We start from the raw sequence: 23,402 nt of genomic DNA, 5'->3' as shown, positions 1-23,402 counted from the left end.
GCTGACAATTCCAGTCAGCTGCCATATCAAGACTCTGGCCCACCTAAACCAATGGATCGATCAGCGCCTTCTCCCCTCAAGTGTTCGAGGAATCCACTCTCTCGCAATGTCTTGCTAATGAATGACCTGCATCCTCCTTCCCACTTGGTTCCTCCTGTTATCAGGCACCTGGATAGACCCCACCCTGTTGAAACTACCTGTGTTCTCACTGATCTCTCTGCGCCTCTACCCTCCATCCAAGGGTCTTGGTTGTCTTGTGGGGATGGTGGAGAACAAAGTACCAACTCAAGGAGATGGGGAGCAGTACAGAGACCCCCAGCTCTAGGAGACAGGGAGAAGCACAAAGATGCCCAACTCTTTCAATCGGATAAAACCTGATCATCAGTTGCAAGGTGAAAGGAACTCTCAGTACTGCTGCACGTGGGGCAGGTTTGGCCCATCCCCACACCTCCACCCTGGCAATTCCCAAAACAGTTTTCCTATTCTTGTGGGGGTCCATGTACGTGGTCAATCAATGGGGACAAGGGTGTAACCAGCATGGCCATCATTGTGTGTGGCTGTGCATGGAACCAAAGTGCAAGGGCACCAAATGGCGCTCTGTGCTGAGGTTCTACCTGGCTCAGGTGTTGCGAAAGATTGGTCTGGCCCTGGTGCCGCACAATGTCCCAGTCAGCAGGGCTTTGCCCCATCACCTTCCAGGGAATGGTTTCATAAACAAACACATTTGACCACAAAGCCATCAGCCAGTGTTCAGCAGAGAATTGCTGACACAGAGACTCTAGGCTTGATGGGATACTGTGGGGTGGTCCACTGAGCAGAGCATCCAGAGACATCCAGGAGGTGTTCCAGAGGGCCAAGGACTCACTGGCCAACACCACCCTTCAGGTACACGCGAGGCCAGAGACACCCACCACTCTCACAGTAGATGCTTCCAGCACAGCAGTAGGGGGCGCACTGGAGCAATTCATTGAAGGGCAATGGCAGCCCCTGGCCTTCTTGAGTAGACACCTCTGGCCACCCGAACTCAACTACAGCACCTTTGGCTGAGAGCAATCGGTGCTGTATCTGGCAGACTGAGGCAGGTAATCTGACCTCAGCTTCACAGTGGGGAGAATGTTTCACGGAGATGTACGAAAAACTGTCACAAACATTGTGACACTGGGTTAACAGCAGTGAGAAGGTTTAACACTAATGTATGATAAACTGTATAAGATAATGTGACACCAGGTTCACAGTCGGGAGACGATTTAATGATAATGAGATAGATACTGTGACAATGGGTTCACAGCAGTGAAAAGGTTTAACTGTGATGTACGATAAACTATGGCAGAAGCAGTGACAAATGGTTCACATTGGGGAGAACTTTTAACTTAATGTACGCTAGATATGGCAGATATTGTGACAATGAGTTCACAGTAGTGAGAAGGATTAACGGAGATGTACGGTGGACTGTGCTGGATACTGTGAAACCGGGTACACATTAGTGAGACAGTTTAATAGTGAGGTTCAATGAACTGTGGCAGGTACTGCGACACCGGGTTCACAGTGTGGAGGAGGTGTAAAGGTGACACGTGATAGATATATTGTTGCAGATACAGAGACACAGATTTAACAGTGGGGAGAAATTTTAATGGTGATTTTTGGGAGACTGAAGCAGATAACTATTTCACCGGGTTCACTGTGGGGAGAAGGTTTAACGCTGATGTATGGCTGACCGAGATAGATACTGTGAAACTGGGTAAACAGTGGGGAGAGGATTTAGCGGTGATATATGATAGACTGAGGTAGATATTGTGACACCGGGTTCACAGTTGGGAGAAGGTTTATCAGTGATATAAGATAAACTGGGGAAGATACTGTGACACCAGGTTCACAGTGGGAAGGGGGTTTAATGGTGATATACGATTCAATTTTGCAGATACAGTGATACCGGTTTCACAGTAGGTTGAAAATTTATCATTAATGTACAGTAGACTTAGGCAGATTCTGTGACAGTGGGTTCACATTAGGGAGAAGGTTTAACAGTGATGTCCGGTAAATGTTGGCAGATACCATGAAAATGAGTTCACCGAAGTGAGAAGGTTTAATATTGATGTACGATTAACTCTGGCTGATACTGTGACACCAGGTTATCAGTTGGGAGAAGGTTTAATGGTGATGTACAGCAGACTGAGGCAGACACAGTTACTCTGGGTTCTCAGTGGGGAGAAGGTTTATCAGTGATGTATGTTAAACTGTGGCAGAAAATCTGACAACAGGTTTCCAGTGGAGATAAGGTTTATCAGTGATGTATGATAAACTGTGGCAGAAAATCTGACAACAGGTTTCCAGTGGGGATAAGGTTTTACGGTGATATAAGATAAACTGTGGCAAATACTGAGACACAAAGTTAACGGAGGTGAGAATGTTTAACAGCGCTGTACGGCAAACTGAGGAAGATACTGTTACACCGAGTTCACAGTCGGGAGAAAGTTTAACGGTGATATACGGAGGAATGAGGAAGATACTGTGTGACCGGGTTCACAGCAGTAGTTAGAAGGTTTAACAGTGATGTACAATAAACTACAGCAGATGGTGTGGCATCAGGTCAACAGTGGGGAAAAGGTTTCATGGTGATGTATGTTATAATGTGGAAAATACTGTGACAATGGATTCAGAGTTGAGAGATAGATCAACGGTGATGTATGGTAGACTGAGACAGATAATTTGACAACAGGTTCACAGTGGGAAGGAGGTTAAACAGTGATACACGATTCAATGTTGCAGATACAGTGATACCTGTTTCACAGTAGTGAGAATGTTTAATACTGATATCCAATAAACTGTGTCAGATACTGTGACATCAGTTTCACAGTAGGGAGAAGGTTTAATGTTGTTGTCCAGTGGCTGAGACAGATACTGAAATGCATGTCCTTCAATGCAAAAAGCAGAGTGACGAGGTAGATGAGCTTAGAGCCTGGATTGGCACTTGGAATTATGATGTGGGGGCAATTAGTGAGACCTGGTTACGGGAGGGACAGGACTGGCAACTCAATATTCCAGAATACAAATGTTTTAGATGTGATAGAATAGGGGGTATAAAAGGGGGAGGAGTTGCTCTACTTGTGAAGGAGGACATTACTGCCGTGAGGTGGCAGGATGGTTTGGAGGGATCGTCCAGTGAGGCAGTTTGGGTGGAATTGAGGGGTGGAGGAGGCATGAGGGCATGAATAGGAGTGTATTATAGACCACCAAATGGGTCAAGAAAATTGGAGGAACAAATTTGTAAGGAGATAGCATATATGTGTAATAAACATCAGGTAGTGATCATGGGAGATTTTAACTTCCCTCACATTGATTGGGATACCCATACAGTAAGAGGGCTGGAAGGGCTAGAGTTTGTCAAATGTGTACAAGATAGTTTTCTTAATCAATACGTAGAGGAACCAACTCAGGATGGTGTAATACTGGATCTCCTGTTAGGGAACGAGATAGGTCAGGTGTCTGAGGTTAATGTTAGAGTACAAATTGAGTCTAGTGATCACAACTCTATTAATTTTAGGGTAGTTTTAGGGAAGAGGAAGGAGGGGCCTAAAGTTGAGGTTCTGGATTGGAGAAAAGCAAATTTCAAAGGAATAAGAATGGATTTGGGGAGTATTGAGTGGGACATGATTTTTTCAGGAAAGGAAATAAATGAAAAATGGAGAATATTCAAAGAAGAAATGTAGAGAGTACAGAGTAGATGTGTCTCAGTGAGGATGAAAGGAAAGGCTGGAAGTCAGACGGAGCCTTGGTTTTCGAGGAATATTAGAAATTTGGTTAGGAGAAAGAGGGAGGTGTACAAGAGGTATAAACAGCAGGGTGATGAGAAATTGAAAGAGGACTTCAAGGAGTGTAGAAAAAAATCTTCAGAAAGAAATTAGAAAGGCCAAAAAGAGGCATGAAGAGGCTTTGGCAGGCAGAGTAAAAATAAATCCAAAGGGTTTCTATAGGTACATTAAAAGTAAAAGATTAGTGAGGGATAGAATTGGACCCCTTGTAGATAGAATTGGACCCCTTGTTAGAAGTCAGAGGAGATGGGGGAAATTTTAAATGATTTATTTTCCTCGGTATTCACTCGGGAAAAAAATATTGTACCAGTTGAAGTAAAGAAAAATAGTGGAGAGGTCATGAATCATATAAGGATAACCGAGGAGGTAGTGATGGCAGTGTTAAAAAAGATAAAGGTGGACAAATCTCTGGGTCTGGACAAAGTATTCCCAAGGACACTCAGGGAGGCTAGTGTACAGATAGTGGGGCCATTAACAGAGATATTTAGGATGTCACTGGTCATGGTGGTAATGCCAGAGGATTGGAGGGTGGCTCATGTTGTTCCGCTGTTTAAGAAAGAGTCCAAATGTTAGCCTGGAAATTATAGACCTGTGAGTCTGACGTCTGTGGTGGGTAAGTTAATGGTAAGTGTTCTGAGGGATGGCATTTACAAATATTTGGAAGAACAGGGATTGATCGGTAGTAGTCAGCATGGTTTTGTCAGGGGTAGATCATGCTTAACAAACATTATAGAGTTTTTCTTGGGGGTTACAAAAAAGATTGATGAATCGAAGACTGTGGATGTTGTCTATTTAGTCTTTAGTCAAGCTTTTGACAAAGTTCGCCATAGGAGGTTAGGCAAAAAGGTAGAGGCATTAGATATAAATAAGGAGGTAGTGAAATGGATTCAGCAATGGTTGGATGGGAGGTATCAGAGAGTAGTGGTAGAAAATTGTTTGTCAAATTGGAGGCCAGTGACTAGTGGAGTTCCTCAGGGATGAGTCCTGGGTCCACTGTTGTTTGTTATATATATTAACGATCTGGAAGAAGGGGTAGTGATGTGGATAAGTAAGTTTGCAGATGATACAAAGATTGGTGGTATTATGGACAGTGAAGAAGATTACCATAGCTTAAAAAGAGATATAGGAAAGCTAGAGGAGTGGGCTGAGAAATGGCTGATGGAATTTAATACGGATAAGTGTGAAGTGTTGCATTTTGGAAAGGCAAATCTAATTAGGTCATTTACATTGAATGGTAGACAATTGAGGAGAGCAGAGCAACAAAGGGATTTAGGAGTTATGGTAAATAGTACCCTCAAAGTTGATACTCGGGTAGATAGAGTGGTGAAGAAGGCATTTGGAATGTTGGCCTTCATAAATCGGAGTATTGAATTCAAGAGTTGGGATGTTATGATGAAATTGTACAAGGCATCGGTGAGGCCAAATTTGGAGTACTTTGTGCAGTTTTGGTCACCGAATTATAGGAAAGATATAAACAAAATAGAGAGAGTGCAGAGAAGGTTCACGAGAATGTTGACAGGATTTCAGGGTTTGAGTTACAGAGAAAAGTTGAGCAGCCTGGGGATTTTTTCTCTGGAGCGTAGAAAATTAAGGGGGGATTTGATGGAGGTGTTCAAGATGTTAAAAGGGACAGACAGAGTAAACGTTGATAGGCTTTTTCAATTAAGAGTGGGGGATATTCAAAGCAGAGGCCATGGTTTGAGTTGAAGGGGGAAAATTATAAAGGGAACATGAGGGGGAATTTCTTGACGCAAAGGGTGTTTGGGATGTGGAATAAGCTTCAAACAGAGGTGATTGAAGCAGGGACGTTATTTACATTAAATATAAGACTGGATAATTACATGGAGGGGAGAGGATTGGAGGGGTATGGACCAGGTGCTGGTCAGTGGAACTTGGAGGGTGGGGATTTGTTCAGGCATGAACCAGTGGGGCCACACTGGCCTGTTCTGTGCTGTATATGGTTATATAGCAATGAGAGGTTTAACAGTGTTGTATGATAAAATGTGTCAGATAATGTTTCACTAGGTTCAGAGTGGGGGGAAGCTTTAATGGTGATGTATAGTGCATGGAGACAGATAATATGACACCCGGTTCAAAGTGGGGAGGTTTACCAGTGATGTATAATAAACTCTGGCATATACTGTTATACCCAATTCACAGAGGGGATGGGAGACTGAGAGGGATACTGTGAAACCGGGTTCACATTAGTGAGAAGGTTTAACAGTCAGGTTCAGTTAACTGTGGCAGGTAGTGTGACACCAGGTTTAAAGGTGACACGCTATACAATGTTGCAGATACAGAGACACAGAGTTAACAGTGGGGAGAAATTTTAATGTTGATTTTCAAAAGACTGAGGCAGATATTATTTCACTGGGTTCACAGTGGGGAGAAGGTCTATGGGCTATATAACTTATATTGAGGTGGATACTGTCACATCAGGTTCACAGTGGGGAGAAGGTTTAACGGTGATGTACGGTAAATTGAGATAGATACTGTGACACCAGGTGCACAGTGGGGAATAAGGTTTAACAGTGATGTATGGTAGCCTGAGACAGATACTGTGACACTGTATTCACAGTGGGGAGAAGATTTAATGATGATATACAGTGAATTGAGGTAGATACCATGACTCTAGGTGCACAGTGCGGAGAAGGTTTAATGGTGATGTACGATAAACTGTGGTAGGTACAGTAAAACCGGCCTCACAGTGGGGAAAAGATTTCCTGGTGATTCACGAGAAACTGAGATGCTGGGACATGGACAGGGTTGACGGTGGGGAGAATGTTTAACAGTTCTGTTTGATAAACTGTGACAGAGAAAGTGACACTGTTTTCACTGCTGGGAGAATGTTTAACGGTGATGTACGATAGATGTATGCAGATACTCTGACACCAGCTTCACAGGGGGGAGAATGTTTATCGGTGATGTACGGTGAACTGAGATAGATACTGAGATAATGGGTTCACGGGAGTGAAAATGTTTAACATTAATGTACGATAAACTGTGTCAGATACTGTGACACCAGGTTCGCAGTGGGGAGAATGTTTAACAAGATGTACAATAAACTGTGGCAGATACTGTGACACTAGATTCACAGTGGGTAGGTTTTAACGGTGATGAACAGTAGACTTAGGTAGGTATTGTAACACCAGGTTCACAGGGGGGAGAAGGTTTAACATTGATGTACATTTGAATGAGGCAGAATCTGTGAGACAGGATTCACAGTCATGAGAAAGTTTAACAGTGATGTTCTATAAACTGTGTCAGATACTGTGACAACAAGTTCACAGTGCGAAGAACGTTTAATGGTGATGTACAGTAGACTGGGACAGAAACTGTGACACCGGGTTCAGAGTAGGAAGAATGCTGAAGGTGATGTACAGTTAACTTTGACAGATACTGCTGACACCGGATTCACTGTAGTGAGAAGGTTTAACAGTGATGTACAATAAATTCTGGCCTATACTGTGACATCAGGTTCATATTGGGGAGAAGGTTTAATGGCGATGTATGGTAGAGGGAGGCAGATACTGTGACACCAGGCTCATTGTATTGTTCATTTACCTTAATTACAACATCTAATTTATATGCTCCATTTTTTTGTGGTAACTTCCAAACATTCCATAAACTTCAATTCTAATCAGATTTTGTTAATTTAAATAGGTCACCACTAAAATCCTAAATCGTTTGGTCTCTTAAGTACACAGCACAAAATTAAATTCTTTACCTGGGTTTGGTTCAACGGCACTTCAGTCTGCTTCATTATTTTTTCAGTCCCTTGTTTTGTACTTTCTGCTTTGCCCAGTCGATTCGCCTAATGGGCATCCAACTCTATCTTCTCAGCTTGACCACGTCTCCTCTGTAAACTTAAGCAAACCAAGGAGACCAAAGTTAAAATTTTCACATTTGCATTTTCAAAAACAAAAATCACGCTGTGACTTGCAGTTTCACATCATAATCCCACTTGCTAAACTTGCAAGCAACTGCACCGCATCCTACAGCTGGAAAATTGCAAGAGAACTGCTTGGTTAAAGCAAAGATTCCACCCAGACACCCCATTAAAGGCCTCCAAGTTAACAACAGATAGCAACCTGAAAGTTAAATACAAAGACCTGTATCAGGAAGATTACGGGCTTTTTAAAAAAATTATTTCCACGATTGAAAGAAAACTCCTCAGGGAACACCAGGCTCTTGTTGAACAACTCCTGTTCTATTCCTCAAAATGGATTGAATCTTGATTTCAAGAGGTGTCATTTGGTGAGATTTTTGTCCAGAACAAAGCCTGCCCACACATTCCCTTAAATACCTGCGCAATGCTGGCTCAACTCTGCTCCATGCTAAAGCTATCTGAACTTTTCTGAAGAGATAACGGACTTCAGATGCTGGTATGTTGAGTAAAAAACACCCTAATACTTCACTGAACAACACAGCTCTCTCTGAAAATCAACAAGAACATTTCTGAACAGTAATTATTTACCTTTCAAGCACCAAACCTGGTGAACTTTATATATGTTAAATTCTGTGCACAGTATAAGAATGGCCTGCAACCAGTGAACTTGGAGGAATGAGAAGTGAGATTGGACTGTGAACCAAAGAACTTTTCTGAACTTACACACAGGTGCACTTAGAATTAGAAGGGGGGTAAGTTAGGTAAAGTAAGTAAGTTAAAGTGTAATTCCATTTTCATGTTAAAAGATAATTAAAATCAACTTTTGTTTAAGTAACCATTTGTCTTGGTGAATATCTATTGCTGTGGGTTTTGGGATCTTCTGCTCTCATAACACAGCAGAACAACCCGAATTCTTTCGGTTATGATAATGGTCCATAAATGAGCCCCGGCATCTTTTGAAATTTTTATTTGACTCTTTAATAATTTTTTGTAATTTTCAACAAGACATAATATCATTTAACTGTTGTGTTTGTGTTATTAGAGAATTCCCTTTCCATTCAAACTGAATTAGAGTTTTGGGTGCCGTATTTGAGAAAAGATGTGCTGGTGTTGGAGAAGGCCAGAGATGATTTACTGGAATGATATCAGGAATGAAAGGGTTAGTGTATGAGGAACAATTGTCGACTCTTCGACTGTACTAGTTGGAGTACAGAAGGATAAGGGGGACCTCAGAGCCATTTCAAATGCTGGAAGGCCTGTTCAGAGTACATTTGGCAAAGATGTTTCCCATGGTGGAGGATGCTTGGACAAGAGAGCATAATTCAGGATAAAAGGGTGTCAATTTAAAACTGATGTGGTAGAATTGATTTTGTCAGTGGGTCATGAATCTGTGGAAATGAGGTAATTGGGTGTATTTAAGACAGAGATTGACAGGTATTTGATTCATCAAAGAATCAAGGGTTAAGGGGAGAAAGTTGGGCCGTGGGCCGACTTCTGCTCCTATATCTTGTAATCTATATCCTGCTGGAGACCTAGTCAACCTTCCTCTTGTATTCCATTCTTAGAAAACAGTCTGCATCATGAGTTTATGTCATGTGAACACATTTCCGAATGAATCCCACGTTATAAGTGACCCACACTCCTCCGGGACATTTGCTCTCATGTTCTGCCATTTTAGCCAATTCAATGAGGTAGCTAAAGACAGCTGCGTTTCTCTCAATGCAAATTCTACATTGACACGACTACAGCTTCCTCATTTTAAAAATTAGTGTCCAGCTGCTCAAATGAAATTTCTTGCTTCTTTGTTTGAAAGGGAATAATTGCCATGGGTTAAAATTATATCAAATAAAATAAAAGAGAGGAAAAGCAGAAGAATTTATATCTAAGTGGGAATCGAAATTAATGGTTGGTGATAAAGATACACCACTGTTGAAACATTTGATTAATATATGGAATAAAATAAATGATGAAATTGGTTTAAGTGGATGTACATCACCCAGAATGGCTTTGATTCAAAATCTTCGCCTCTTTTTCAAAGGATCATCAATTTCTGGATAGCTGGTTTCGTAAGGGGATTATAAATGTTGAAGATTGTTATGAAAGGGGTCAATTAATGTTATTTGAGCAACTGAGAAATAAATATCATATAACTCAAAGCAATTTTTTTTGCTATTTCCACCCAAGAGCATATTTGAAGGATAAGTTAGGACCAACCATGTTGTACTGAAATAGAAATTCCTTATAAAGAGGAATTGTTAAAAAATTTACTTCGATGTGTTCATAAGTCCAGACAAAGGTGGGAAATGGATCTGAATATTGTAATTGATTGGCAGATATGGGTAAATCCATATAAGGATCTCAATGTAAGATATAAATTAGTTTAGTATAATTGTTTTTACAACATGCATGTAGCAAATGTCAGCAAGGAATTTATCTGAAAGCTGCACCTAGAGTCAAGTAACTCGCACTTGGATTTGAAAAGCTCTACAGGAAGCTGATTTGGAAACAGAGATCATGTGATCCAGGGGAGTTGTATTAATTCACTTCAACTCAGCAGTCTGGAACTAGTATCCAGCGTTCCACACTGCAGCAGTGAGGACGGAATTCACAACTAGTTTTTCTTCTACAGTTACTTCTTACACCAGAGAAAATGAATAGACTAAAATCAGAATTATCAGATCAATGTTTGAGGTGTGGTGAAGATGTCGCAACTTTCTTGCATTCAACTTAGCTTTGTCCTAATGCAAGATCTTTTTGGGGAAAATTACAAATTTTGTGGAACAAGTTACAGGCGTTGTTTTTCCGCAAAATTCAACTTTATTTTTATTAGGAAATATTGAAGGAATAAGGCCCAAATTAAAACTATTAATATATCAATTGAAATTTGTTAAATTAGCATTTGCGGTGATGAGGAAATGTATTGCACTTACTTGGAAATCAGATATATTTTTAGAGATGCCAAGATGACATGCAAACATTCAAAATTGTATTCCTTTAGTAAAAATTACATTTAGGTTGAGAAATATATACTCGATGCTTTTGCAAATTTAGCACCTGAATATTCAAATATTAAGCTTCAATTTGTAATAATGCCCTTTCCATCCCTCTAGATATGTAAGAATCTCCTCTAAGTGGTAAAATTTTTATTTTTATTTAGATGTGTTAGATTTCCTCGCCACCGTGAACTCTGGGGAAGTGGAGGACTAACACAGGGCACCTGAAAACAGGAAGACCACACCCCATCAACATCTGAGAAGCAGAGGATTCATTCCACGAGTCAGTGACCATGGAAGCAGACCAGTGAGGGGTTTTGCAGCTGAAGGACCCATATAGGTGGCAGGCTGTTGGTGACTTGAGGAGAGGAACCCATGCAGGCTATGGGCTTCCGGACAAAGTAGTCAAGGAACTCACACTAGGCTATGGATTGCTAGAGACTGGTTCAAAACTGGCTAAAAGTGTATCAGGTATCAGACTTGGGATACGAGTGGGTGCGAAATGGTTCCTAATCGTGTCAGAGATTCAAAAGTGGAGCTCACATTGCCAATGACTTGGATGGTCTGTGAGCATTGAAAGAGAATCCACAGACCCTCAGTGACTTGGCTCAGGGTTTGGGATGGTTGGGTGGGGGGGTGGGGGGGGGGGAGGGAGAGCATGACTCTCTTTTGCTTCTTTCTCAGACTACAAGAGTCATTTCAGCAATTTCTGCCAATGGTGAATCTGTCTACCTGACAGCAGGAAAAAAGCAATTTTATGTGATATGACACTTTAATTACTTGACAGTAAATTGTCTCCTGAATGAGAGAGAGAGTTTCACGTTTCAACTATTACAAACTCCACTCACCAGAACTCACTGTATACCTCTTCCCACTTTTAGTTTGCAAGGACACCATTGGTTTTATCACAACTCCTCCAATGATTATACATTTTACATTGTATATAAATATGTTTTTGAAAGAGATGGATTGTAGGAGTCGTGGAGGTCACAAACAAACACAAACACTTCACAAAACAGCTCTTATTTAAATTGCAAAGGCTTTGCTGAGAGTGAGTCATGCAGGCACCGAGAACATTTGCAAAGACAAAACAAGGAGACAGTTTTGCTAAAGAATTTCAAAAGCATGTTCCAGTTTGCTGTTCTAAGAAGTTCATGTGGTTTTGCAAGCAGAGAGATGACACCAAATAGACTTTTTCTAAGAGAGAGAGTGAGAGAGAGAGAGAGAGAGAGCGAGAGAGTGAGATGGCAAGCTGGCATCTTGTTGAAACCCATTTTGAACACGGGTTGTGAGTTCTCAGTTCAGCCTGTTGAAAAACTTTGTCATCCATACAAGAGGAAATAGCTGGCTTGAGTGTTTCACCTGAAATAAGGGAAACAAAAGGAACTCTATGGTGACCTGCAGAAGAGGTTATCATTTGGAAAACCATGATGGGTTTCATTGGCAAGACCCCAAAGTGGCTGATCAGAGGGAATCAGTCTTTGTGTGTCCAATGACCAAGTAAGTCCTCTCTGAAACCAACACGAGCCTTCCTGGAGGGTAAACATTTACTTTTAAGCACCAGAGCTTGGTGAAAATTCATAAAAGTTGAATTCTGTGCACAGTTTAAGAATTGATAGACACCGGTGAACTTGGAGTTGTGTCAAAGAACTTTATACATATTAAAAACACCAGCGCTTAGAATTAGAAGGGGTTAATATAAGGCTATTAAGTTAATAGTTTTAAATTAAAGTTTGATCCTGTTTTTTTGTTTAAAGAAAATTAAAAATGATGTTTGTTTAAGTATCCATTTGTCTTGGTGATTTTCTATTGCTGCCAGCTTTTGGGGTCCTCTGGGCCTGTAAAAATCCCAAGTTTAGGTCCTCATACCAGGATACCCAAAATGTCTTATTTCTTCAATAATTGCCGAATCCCCCATACTGTCATTGAAAAAGCCTGCACCCATATCTCCAATTCGCTTTCTGCCCTTACCCCACCTCCTCTCCAGCAGAACAATGACAGAATCCCTCAGGTTTCTCACTTACCACCATCAGCTGCCACATTGGACATGTTATCCTCGGACACTTCGAACTTCAGCACCATCCTATAACCTGCTACATCTAACCTGCTTCACTCATATCCTCTTTTAACAGGGTTATGTCTTTCTGTGACTCCCTCGACGGCACTACCCTCTCCTCCCACCACCACCTGATGCACTCTCCATTGGAACTGCAGAAATTGCCAAACATGCCCTACATCTCCTCTCACCTCCATCCAAGGCCACAATCAGACCTTCGAGGTGAGGCAGTGTTTCACATGCATCCCATCCAACCTAATCTACTATATTTGGTAGATTCAGTTGACCTCGATATCAGCAAGACCAAATACAGACTGGGTGGCCATTTTGCTAAACACCTGTGCTCTGTGGTTCGAAACTTGAGCTTCCTGTGGCCTACCATATCAATTCTCGAACCCTTCCAGCAACATGTCTGTTGGCCCCATCCTTCGCCAGGGTGAAGGCACACAAACTTATAGAAAACACATTATATTCCTCCTGGGCAGCCTTAAACTCTATAGCATGAACACGAATGTTTCTAATTTTAAGCAGCCACTCACCTCTGTCTGATTTCACTGTTTCCATCTCTTGATCTACTGCCCATTTGAATATATTTACTCCTTTAAGGTAGAAGAGTTGACAGTGGTGTTTTCCCCATATAGTTTACCTTTGAACAACTGGGAAAATTAAGTGGCAGTTGTTGCAGAATGAATGGGGTTATTGTTAAAAATCTGCCTGTGATCGAAAGTATTCTTGGACTGAATAGACATCTGGGCCAAATGGCTATTTTACGACAATCTGTACATGATTGTACATCCTAAAGTACAAAGACTACTTCTATCCACTAAAGATTGTTAAAGAGAAAGAATAGACAATACAATCACGTAAAATTCCCATCCATACAGCACACGTATTAATACACAAAACAATCACACCTCCTTATTGGTCAGAAGTACCTACACTTCCCAAGGAGGTTGAGGAGGTTAAGGCCAATGGCTCTCATCTTGAGATTTTACAGGAGTGCAGTTGAGTCTCCTGTCTGGCTGCACCATTGGATGGTCTAGTTGCTGTAAAGCATCAGACAGGAATTTTGCAAAGAGTTGTGAGGATCACTTGGGTCCCTTTCTTCTTCAGATGGCATTTACTGGGAGTGTTGTTCAAATAGGGCTCAAGGAATTATAAAATGACCATTTCAATCCAGTGAACAGCATCTTTAACCATGTCCATCATCAAAATCAGGACTGACAGGCTAGGGAATAGCTTCTTCCCACAGGCTGTGAGATGGATGAAAAGAATCCTAGAAGTGCGATAATCACCCAAAATATTTATATATGTAGCAGCTACTTTGATAGAGCTACTAAAGCAACACACATACACACACCAGGTTAGTCAACACAAGACTGCTTTATTCAGACTTTACAGGCTTTGTTTTATTTACAGCATGTCCCGGGCTCCATGGGACAAGCTGGGACATCATTATGAGTTTGCTGCCAATCCACGGGACCACAGGTTTAAATTAAGCCCTGTGAACGTTCCGCGCCTTCTGGCAGGAGAATTTACACAGAACGTGCCATTCATCAGCACGCAGCACCATGCACGGGCGGTCAATTAAATGGATGAGTTTCCAGCTGTCTGTCTCATGATTTTTCACGCCCGCCAAAGAACTTTGCCTGCCCGGCCACTCGACAGTTGCTACACCCCCACCCCAGAACAGTCACCAGAAACAGCTGTGAATGTCCCCCAATGTCCAATGTATACACAACCTCATCCTTCTTCAACACGCGGAAAAGGCCCTCATACATTCATTGTAATGGCGCTCTTGGGATCTGTCTGCACACAAAAACAAAATCAGCGTCCAGGAGTGGTGGGGGCACATTCTGTTTAGGGGATCCATGCCAGTGGAGAGGAAAAGGTTTGCTGATCACGACACCATGTCGAAGCTGATGAAGAACATTCAGATCAGAGTTTGTTGTGAAATGAATGTCCCATGAAAATGTAAGGAGCATACCATAAACCATCTCTGCGGACAATGCAGACATATCTTCCTTTGGAGCCATGTGCACACCCAATGGAATCCATGGCAATTCGTTGACCTAATTCGGACCGGTGAGTCAGGCCTTAAGTTTGACTTCAGTTGCCGGTAGAAATGTTCTATAAGGCCATTGGACTGTGGGTGAATTGTGCTCCATGGTCTGAAGTAATGTGGGTCAGAAAACCAAATCTAGCCATCCAATTGATAATGAATGCTCTGGCAGTTGTCTCAATGTCACTGGATGGCAACGGGACGGCCTCTGGTCAGTGCGTGAAATGTTCTACAACTGTTCAAATATATCTCATGTTTTGAGATACTGGCAATGGTCTGAGCCGGTCCACACGAATGTGTTCCAACTGCCTGCATACCGCCGGGAAAGGTTGAAGAGGTGTCTTAGTGTGCCACTGAATTTTGGCTGTCTGGCAGGAGGTACATGTGCAGACCCATGGCGCGACACATTTTTTCAGACCATGACCTACATATTTATTTGACATAAGCTTGACAGATGTTCTGATTGATGGATGAGACAAGCTGTGTATCTGGTCAATAAGGTGTTGCCTCCAAGATGGTGGAATCACTGGTCGAGTGTAGCCCAAAGACATGTCACAAAGTAAGGTTGGCCCCCCAGTTGTGCTGCCCCATGCTGTATGTCCAGGTCAGTAATGGCCGTACTGTATGCCTGAACATCGGGGTCCATTGCCTGGACACTGGCTAATTCAGGAATATCAATGTCACCCTGAATATGATATACAGTCAGTCTGGACAGAATATTCGTGATGCCATTGTTTTTACCAGAAATATAGCGCACGTCCGTGGTAAATTCTGAAATGTATGAGAATGGCCCTGCTGTCTTGCTGACCATGGATCTGTTATTTTGCTGAAGGTAAAAACGAGTGGCTGGTGGTCTGTGAACACAGTGAAATGCCGACCCTCCAAAATAAATCGGAGTGCCGTGTGGCTCGACATAATGCACGATATTTCATCTCTGATGGCCATAGATGTTTGCTAAAGAATGCGAGGGGTTGGCAATGGCCATATTGACGTACTGCTCTAGAAACACACCCACGGCCATACTCGAGGCATCAGGACTAAATGTCAAGGATGTGTTGGGGTTAGGATAGGGGAGAATTTCTGCGTTGACTAAAGCGTCTTTGGCATCACAAACCTAACCTCTGCTCCCTTTGCTTTGTGGTGAGGATTGGAAACCGTGGTCAAAGAATGTCAGCAGCTGCTGGAATGAACCGGTGATAGAAGTTTTTCCTGCTCAAGAATTTCTGCAGGCCCTGAACCATGATAGGTGTTGGAAAAGCACGGACTGCCTCTACCTTGCTGGCTAAGGGAAAGACACCATGACCCATGATCTTGTGTCCCAGGAATCGATGGTGGACTTGCTAAATTGACATCTGCTAGGGTTAATGGGAAGACCAAATTCCTCCAGCCATTGGAACAGGCAGCTCTTGCAGTGCGAGATATCCTGTTCAGTTTGACTGGCTATGAGGATGTCATCCAAGTGTATGGAAGCGATTCTGCCCAATGCCTCTATAAGATGCTGGAAAGTTTGAACGTCGTTCTTCAATCCAAATGGTATCCTTAAAAAATTCAAAAAGCCTTAAAGGAATAATAATGTCTTCCTTATACACCGGGATCTGATGGTATCCCTTGACAAGGTCAACTTTGGAGAAAACTTGGAAAATGTGCAGATGGGCAGCGAAACCTTGCATATGAGGGAAAGGGTATCTGTCAGGTGTAGTTAATGAGCCGACGGTAATCACCGCAGGGTCTACATCCACCTGTTATTTTGGGTACCACATGTCACCGTGATGCCCAAGGACTGTTGGAGCACTGAATGATGCCTTATTTCTCCCTTGCAATAAACTCTGCCCTTGCCTGCCGCAGTGAATCAGTTGGAAGATGACGAGAACTGGCGTAAATCAGCGGGTCTGAAGTGTCTATGTAATGGGACACACCCTGGGCTGTTTTGGAGGTATTGAAATTAGGAGATAATAGCAGGAAATTCATTGAGCAGGACAGCATAGACATCTTTGTGCAGGATATGGACCCCGAGATTGGAAACTCCCCCTTTGCTGCAGACCAGTGGGTATGTTTTCAAAGTGGTGGCATGAACCCATTTCCTCCGCTTCACGTCTACTGGCAAGTCATGCGACCTTCAAAAATCTGCACACAAAATGACCTGTGCAATGGAAGACAATATGCAATTCCAAAGGAATGTCGCACCTCCTTTCCCAATTGCGACCTGTCCTATGCCAAAGCAGGGAATTGTAGTTCCATTTGCTGCTTGAAGAGCTCGGTGTGGTTATTTAAGTGTTTTTTTCAAAATAGGTTGGCAGGATATTTGTACTTACCAGCGTCGTCTTGAAGATACAATAGGCCAGTCGGTACTTGTGCCAGCTGCCGAGGCCCCAACTGACAGCCGTTTTTTTAATTTCCTGCCTTTTTTCTCTAATAGATAAATGGTGGGACACATTTATGGGCTTTTTACCCCATTGGTGATGGTAAAAACACAATTCTCACCGCCTGTCAGTGCATTCATCCTTCTTTATCTGAACTGCAGATAGAAGAGGCTTGTAGGAAACAGGAGATGGATCTACTGATCAAAGAGGCTGTTTGTGAGCAGACACTTGCGTTGGAGTTTGATCGAGCCTGTCAGCCTCCCACGCTACATCATGGGGATGGCAGAAATCCATGTTAACGATTGGTATTGCGACACGACCTGGGAGTTTGGACAGGAATAGAGTCTCAAAAAGTAAACAATGAGAATGGCCATCTGCTAATACGAGCATCTCATTCATTAGATCAGATGGATCCCTGTCACTCAGGCCCTCCATATTTAAAAGCTCATGTCTAGTCAATTCCAGGAGAAATAGGCAGAACCTGGTTTAACTGCAGCCGTGGTGGCAGCAGCTGCAGTCGTGTCCATGATCACTGGAGATTCAAGCTTCGGCTGAATCTTGCATTCGGGGCTCACCATTTCTGGCGGCAACTTCAGTACAGCTACTAAAGTCATATACATACCCACGTTAGTCAACACAAGACTGCTTTATTCAAACTTTACAGACTTCTTTTATATACCGCATTACTTGTCAGGGAAGATATTACAGCGGTGCTCAAGCAAGAGACTGGAGGTCTCATTGAGGGAGGCAGTGTGGGTAAAACTAAAAAATAAGAAGGGTGAGGTCACTATTATAGGGGTACATTATAGTCTGGCAAATGGGAAGGGAGAACTAGAAGAGCAAATGTGCAAGGAATTAGCTGACATCTGCAGTAGGAATAGGGTGGTGTTGGTTGGGGATTTCAATTTTCCTAACATCGATTGGGAAACACAGTCAGTGAGAGGGCAGGATGGCTTAGAGTTTATACAATGTGTTCAGGACTGCTTTTTGCAGCAGTATGTGGAGATGCCCACTACAGGGGGGGGCAATGTTCGATCTGTGGTTGGGGAATGAAATGGGATGGTTAACTGGGTAAGCAAATATGCAGATGATATGAAAATAGGGGGAGTGGTGGATGTTGAGGAAGGTTTTCTTAGATTACAGGATTTGGTTTGTTTGGAAAAGTGGACTGAAAGATGGCAGAAGGAATTTAATGTTGACAAGTGTGAGGTGCTGCATTCCAGAAAAAATAACCAAAATAAGACATATGCAGTTAAGGGAAGGGCATCGAGGAATGCAGAGGAAGAGAGGGATCTTGGAGTTACGGTACAGAGTTCCTTGAAGGTGGATTGCCACGTAGACAGGGTGGTTATGGCAAACTGGCCTTCATATATCATAGCATAAAGTACAGCTGGAAAATGATGCTGCGATTGTTGAAGGTATTGGTGAGGCCAGGTTTGGAGTATTGTGTTCAGTTCTGGTCTCATTTGTCAAAGGAAGGATAGAGATAGGTGGAGAGAATGCACAGAAGATTTACAAAAATGTTTCTTGGCTTACAACATCTAGAATCCAGAGAAAGATAAAGGAGACTGGAGGGCTCATCGAGGAAGGCAGTGTGGGTAAAATGAAAAAATAAGAAGGATGAGGGTACTATTATTGGGGTATATTATAGGCTGCCAAATGAGACATGGTGAGACATTATTAAGAGTTTGCTATCGATCCATGGAACCAGCAGGTTTAAATTAAGCCCTGTGAATGTCCTGCACCTACCCGCAGAAGACACCACTAATCAACGTGCCGTTCCTCGGCATGCAGCACCGTCCACGTGTGGTCCATTAAATGGGTGAGTGCCCAGTGGTCTGTTTTATGGTATTGCGCGACATCGGAGAACCGCGTCACCGACGGTTCACAACGTGGGCTGTGTGCCCGCTTGGCCCTCTACATATATTTATTTCGATTATTCATTTGGTCATTACGTGCTGCATATTGTGTGCTTTTGTGCAGGAACCATGGTAGTTTTGTTGGGTTGTAGATGTACGACCCAGTGCATCACTCCATGGATTCACAGAACATTACAGCACCGATACAGGTCCTTCAGCTTTTCTAGTCTGTGCCAAACTCTTATTCTGCCTTGTCCCACTGACCAGCATCCAGTCCATCACCCTCCATCTCCCTCGTATCCCTGAACTTGTCCAAACTCTTCATTGCTAACACTGAGCTCACATTAACTCAAGCAGCTGGCAGCTTGTTCCACTTTCCCACCACCTTGTGTGGAGAAGCTCCCCCTCATGTTTCCACTAAACTTTTCCCCTTTCATCCTTCGCGCATGTATTAAGCATTTCTCCAAGAGGCAGACTCTCAAGAAAACAACCTCTATCCTCAAGGATCCTCACCACCCAGACCAGGCCTTCTTCACACTGTGATCACCAGGGAAACAGGTCCAGGAGCATGAAGACGAACACCCAATGGTACAAACACAGCTTCTCCCCCTCTGCCATCAGATTTTTGAATGGACAAGGATCCACAGTCACTCCCTCACTTACTCTTCATTTTGGACAAATGGATTTCTTTTTTTAAAATGTAATTTAGAACAATATTTGCACCTGTATTGTTGCCACAAAACGACAAATTTTCTGACATGTTCATCACAATAAATTTTTAATTCTGAACACTGCGCATACATCAAAAAACAATCATAGCTCAAAAAACAATTTCAAAAGATGAATTAACTATGTCCATGCACCCTCCCCTTTTATGTCTATTTTTCTAAATCCACTCCATGATCGAGACTTCTCCACTTAAACCCAACCCACATTTCTTCTCCCATTCAAAGTACTCAGTAATACACCAAGAAACTAAAATAAAATCTCAATGCTGGAAATACTCAGCAGGTCATCTACTGGAAAAATAATCGGAGTTAAAACCTTCAGGTCGATAACCTTTCACTGGGATTCAGAAAGATGATCAAATAAACCTGATTCTCTTTGCTGAGAAAAAGAAGAGGGGAAATAACAAACTGAATACGTGGGATCAAAAGCCCAAGTAGCAGAAATGGCAGTGGTGCTGGATGAGTGGAGTCGACTCATTGATCAGCACATCTGTCTGGATGGAGGGGTAAAGGATAAACAAGACGAACATGATGTCGTCACTGTGAGGTTCAATACGATAGCTGCAGAGAATCTGAAATGAAGGAATGGTGAAAATACTTGTTTTTGGATCAATGTGACAAAATTTGATCTGACAAAAGAAAACAAAATTGTTTTGCCCTGCCAGAACTGTCTAGATCAGGGGGCACAATAAAATAGTCGAGAAGCCAACATTATGAAATTGAACAGAGAAGTTGTACAACTCGGCAGCAAGAGATAAAACACAGTTACATAATTCCATGAAAGTGGTGTCACAGGAAGACAGGGTTCAAAAGACAGCTTTTGTCATCTTGGCCTTCATTAATTAACATATTTTAATTAGGAGTTGGGAAGTTATGGTGAGGTTGGATAAGATGTTGGTGAGGCCACATTTGGAGTATTGTGTGCAGTTCTGGTCAACTCGCTATAGGAAGGGTATTAGTAAGATTGAAAGAGTGCAGAGAACATTTACGAAGACGCTGCCAGGTCTTCAGGAGTTGAGCTACGAGAAAGGTTGAACAGGTTGGGACTTTATTCCTTGGAGTGTCGAAAAATGAGTAAGAGATTGCTTAAAGTGGAATATGAATGGGAAAAAAGGCTGAGAAAGACTGCAGTGGACCCAATTGTGAAGGAGAAAATTTCCTTGAGAAAAGTTGTCATTGGCCTATTTTCTCTGGAGTTATGAAACATGCACAGAACAAATCAATGAGGTACGATTAAAACAGTGGTTTTCAAACTTTTCAAACTTTCTTTCCACTCACCTCCCACTTTAAGTAATCCCTTACTAACAGAGCATAAGGATTAAGTAGAATATGATCCTGGGGGTGGGGGTGGGGTGGTGGAGGAGTTTGAAAATCACTGCTCTAGATGAAAAGGTTTCTCCATCTCTGTTTTAAGCAGACATCCTTTTATTCTGAGGTTGTTCCCACTGATCCTAAACTCTTGCACAACTGGCAAAATACTCTCTATCCAGCCCTTTCACTATTCAGCAGATTTCAATGAGGTCCTGCCTCATTCTTCTAAACTCGGGCGAGTACAGGCCCAGAACCATCAAATGCTCCTCAAACATTATTCCTCTCATCCCCAGGATCATTCTTGTAAACCACCTCTGGGCCATCACATCCTCTCTTAGAAATGGGGCCTACAATTGCTCACAACACTTACGAGATCAGGACAACCAGAAGGTGGTCACGGGAGGGGAAACCAGCTGCAGGACTGCCTAGAGTCCCTGGATTGGATCGTGTTCAAGAACTCAGCTGAGGAACTGAATCACTGTACCAGGACCATAGCGAACTTTATCAAAACAGCTGTGGACGAGGGTGTCCCCACCAAATTGTTCAGGGAGTTTTCTCAACCAGAAATCCTGGAATGACAATATCCAGAAATTGCTGAGAGCCAAATCACAGTTTGGAGATACAGATACACAAGGAGCCAATACGAACCATGGAAAGCCATCTTGCAGGTGGTGGAGATTCAGCACAAGAATGGAAACAACAAACGATACCCATCAGCTGTGACAGGGGCCTAAATGTCATAAAGTGCTGCAAAAACAAATCTGGTGCAGTGGGAGGCGGCAAAGCCTCACTCCACATGAACTCAATGCCTTCTTCACCTGATATGACCACTAGTACAGGGAAGAACCATCGCAAATCCCCCCTCCCCCACTACATCTCTTGATGATCCGCTGCTATCAGTAACCAAAGATGACAATATGGGCTGCCCTCAGGATAGTGAATCAAAGGAAAGGATCAAGCCTGGATGGAGAACCCAGCAGAGGATTGATAACCTGTGTTGACCAACTGGCCATGGATATCTTCAACATCTCACTCCGACAGGGAGTGGCACCCACCTGTTTCAAATAGGCATCAAATATATCAGTTCCAAAGAGTGGGGTAACCTGCCTAAATGATGATTAACGAGTGACACTCACATCCAGTGATGAGGTGGATTGAGGGGATGGTGTTGAAGTACATCAACTCCTGTCCAAGGGGCGACATGGATCGATTCCAATTTACCAGACCTATGGCAGATGTCATCTTCACTGGCTCTGCCAAAACCCTGAAACACCCAGAAGACAAAGGTGCATCCATCAGAATGCTCTTTATTGACTAGAGTCTGGCATTCCATACCATTCTCCCATCAAAGTTGATGAGCAAACTCCAAAGTCCTGGGACTCCATAACATACTGTGCAATTGGATCCAGAATTTCTTCATCTCCAGGCCCCAATTAGTGTGGATTGGCAAGAACAACTCTTCCAAAATCTCCATTAGCTCCCAAACACCAGAGGGTTGCATATTTCACCCCTGCTCGACTCGCTTTACATCTACAGCTGCATAGTTTGGTATGACGACACCATCTACAAATTCACTGACGATAGCACAGTCATGAGCTGCATGAGGAATGGCAACGAGTCAGCATTCAGGAGGGAGATTGAAAGCAGGGTTCAATCGCGGACCAACAACAACCTCGCACTCAATGCCACCAAAACCAAGGAGCTGATTGTCGACTGTAGGAAGAAAAAAAGATGGGCATTGCCTTAATTGGAATGGTTTTGGTTTTTATATATACACACACACACACACACACACACACACACACACACACATATTTGTGCAGAGTGGAGTTAGAGTGAAGTAAAAAGTGTTGTTATTAATCTTTACCAATGAAAATTATTGTTTGAAGATGCCATTGTCCTGTGAATTATCATGGACCATTTTATGCGAATATTAATCTTTAAAGTTACAATAGTTGATATATGTTATCAAGTTATTTTGTGGGTTGGATTCAGGGATACACACACAATCCTTTGAGATGCCAGAAGGCAAGCCATGTACGGAGATGAAACGTCTGCTCATTCTGGATCTGAAACCGAAAGAGGAAAACCTTCATGATGGTCCTTGAGATACTGGAGTGTTTGCTTTACTAAAAACGGAAGAATTTGTGTCGTCAGGAAAGACAGCTGATCAAATCGAGAGACCATCTGTTGATTATCTGTGTTCTTAAAATTGAAACTAAGTCAATAGAGTGCTGAGAGATGGCAGCTGTTCGAATAAGCGAGTTCTTGATTCAAGGCTGGAGTCCATTGGCTCATGATTCATACTTTTGAAGAGGCTGAATGGACTTCAAAG

This window comes from Narcine bancroftii, chromosome 11, assembly GCF_036971445.1.
Source record: "Narcine bancroftii isolate sNarBan1 chromosome 11, sNarBan1.hap1, whole genome shotgun sequence".
Taxonomy (NCBI): domain Eukaryota; kingdom Metazoa; phylum Chordata; class Chondrichthyes; order Torpediniformes; family Narcinidae; genus Narcine; species Narcine bancroftii.
Note: the sequence above shows the minus strand (reverse complement) of the source record.